We start from the raw sequence: 2,949 nt of genomic DNA on the forward strand, positions 1-2,949 counted from the left end.
ATATGATTGCAATTGTATTTCTGTATGTGATGACAATATCTGACATGCAAACATGGAAACCAGAGGGCATCAGATCATGTGAAAATATAATGGCCATGACTGTACAGTGATGTACTGTTTATGTCAGTAAGCGATTGTATAGATTAAGTTTCCTTTCTGTTAATTACAATGATTATCTACTCACAGCTGATGAAAGTACAACATTAAGATTAAAGTCAGTGTGTTAGTGCGGATGCTGGATCAACAGGCGACCTGATGGATCACCTGCTTGTCCTCTTTGGTCTGTGTTCACAGTTCATTGCAGCAGGATCGATTGCCATGATTTTGGACAGAATCTGCACCATGAAGTTCGTAAGTCTTATCCAAGCGTTCATGACAGCTAACAGATTATGTGAACATGAAACGTAGAGCTGAGATGCAGTAATGCTTTCTGATGTCCTTATGTATTCCAAAATACCCATTATTTTGCAAGGAAAGAACATGTTTTCTAAATGAAAATCTGAAGAAAGAAAAAAGTATTACAATTTTGAAAAACTGTAATCCAGAAAAGAAACTTTGAAAAATGCAACATGGATGATACATTTCCAAAAAAATGTGTAAATCTCCTAATCTTTGCTGAAGTTTTCAAGGCAGCAGTAAGATTATTTTATTTGTCCTGTTCCAGATACCTGAGATCACCCCCGCATGCTGACCATCCAGTATCATTAGTTAACATGATCACAGTTCCCTTTATCAATGCTGTGCTTCAATGAACTAAACTAAATCCCTTATCTTTCACATAACTTTACAAAAGGATTATTGTTATTATTTCCAGAGGGATCAAAAGATCTGAGTCTAGATAACAAGATTTGTCAAATTTGTTGTCGTTTCTGTTCTTCCGACTAAAGTGATGTGAGAAAAAAGTGTCAAATGCTTTTCCAGTTGCAGGTGTGTCTGATAGCGAGCGTGGCCACTTTGGTGGTGTCAGTGGTGGCTGACGTCATCTACTGTGTGGACCTGGGCAGATATCCGCAGTTTGCCTGCAACAAAACCGAATTCCCCTGTGACCCCCAGTACTACTTAACGGTTGGTATCCGCTCATAATTTCATGTTTTTGCTCCTTTTGTGATTTCTCTTTTATTGTTCTTGTTTGATGTTTAATTACTTGTTGAGTGGTTAACTATAGTGTTTTTGAAATTAATATATTTTTATGTGAAATGTATTTGATGGCACAACCAGGAAATTGAAATCATGTCACGGCTAACAGGTTTTAAATTATTATTATTGCATGTCAAGTAAGCAGAGATTTCAGCCAAAGCTACCAAAGGTGCCGGTACCGACCCTACAAGAACCAAAACCTCTTTGAATGGCAGCAGCTGCAGCAGGAATAAAACCCGTTCTGACCAGATCACTTTGGACTTCATAAGAATCTCAAAGCACGGATAATTTAAACCTTTCAACTTTTCCACATTAACCCTGCAAAACCAACTCATTGGACCAACTCAGAAAAAAAAGGTTCTGTGAATCAGAAGATGTGAGAAAAGAATTAGAATCACTTCAAATAAAAAAAAAAAGCAAAACATATATTGACAATATCACCTGCTGTTGTTTAAATGGAATAAAAATCAGGTGGAAACTATTTGCAATTAGTATGACACACTGAAATGAGTGGTTCTGCAGGTGGAGACCACAGACCACTTCTCAGTACCCATGCTTTCTGGCTGATATTTAGGTCACTTTTGAATGTTGTTAGCATGAGATGGACTCTGTGGCGTGAAGGTTTGCTCTGTCTGTCAGCACATCGTCTAGAGGTTGGAGACCCTACCAGGCCAATACACCAGGAGACATGGAGGAGGCCCTAGGATGGCAACAACCCAGCAGCAGGACCGCTACCTCTGCCTTTGTGCACAAAGGTGCATGTGTCTGCAAAGGTTAGAAACTGACTCCATGAGGATGGTATGAGGGCCCAACGTCCACAGATTGGGGATGTGCTCACAACCAAACACCATGCAGGATGCTTGGTATTCACCAAGCATGTCTGCAAATTCACCACTCTTCACAGATTAAAGACAAAGATATGTGAAGGATCGGACACAGTGTGAAGACACCCTTGAGAGCGATTTGCTGCCAGTAACATCCTTCAACATCACCAGTTTGTCATTGAGCCAGTAAAGGTGTGGGATGGCATTTCATTAAAGGCTCCATTTGCTCACCAGAGGTAGCATGACTTTCATTAGCTACTGAAATGAGATCCTCAGACCCCTTGTGAGACCATATGGTGGTGCGGTTAGCCATGGATTCCTCCTAATGCAAGACAAAGCTAGACCTCATGTGGCTGGAGTGTCTCTGCAGTCCCTGCAAGATGAAGGCAAGGAACCTATGGACTGGCCTGCCCGTTCCCCAGACCTGAATCTAATTGCGCACATCTGGGACATCATGTCTCAATCCATCCACTAACATCACGTTGCACCACAGACTGTCTTGGAGTTGGTGGATACTTTAGTCCAGGTCTGGGAGGAGATCCCTCGGGAGATCATCGTCCACCTCATTAGGAGGATGCCTAGGCTTTGTAGGGAGTTTATTTCTATAGAGCCGATTCACAACACGTCATCTCAAGGAACTTTACAGTTCACCAGATCTTACAGTCAAGTTGATTCAGTTTTCTATCTAAGGAAAACCAGCTGATTGCATCGACTCATTGACTCAAAGGCAATCCCTCACACTAAGAATGCATGTAGCAACAATGCAGAGGAAAAACTCCAGGAAACACACAGCCAGGCAGATGAGCTCAGAGCCAGCTCCCATGTCCGAGGATGAAGAGAGCACACCCAGTTAGTCACAGTCAGAGAAACAGGGCTACACTGAAAAACAGGCTGATCTCCAACATCTATAAACAAATGTGTTGATGGCAGCAGCACAGCTGATATTTCTCTCCAGGATGGAGTCACAGCCAAACAGGAACAGACCAGA

The sequence above is a fragment of the Cyprinodon variegatus genome, unplaced genomic scaffold, assembly GCF_000732505.1.
Source record: "Cyprinodon variegatus isolate N-32 unplaced genomic scaffold, C_variegatus-1.0 Scaffold1235, whole genome shotgun sequence".
In the NCBI taxonomy this organism is placed as follows: Eukaryota; Metazoa; Chordata; class Actinopteri; order Cyprinodontiformes; family Cyprinodontidae; genus Cyprinodon; species Cyprinodon variegatus.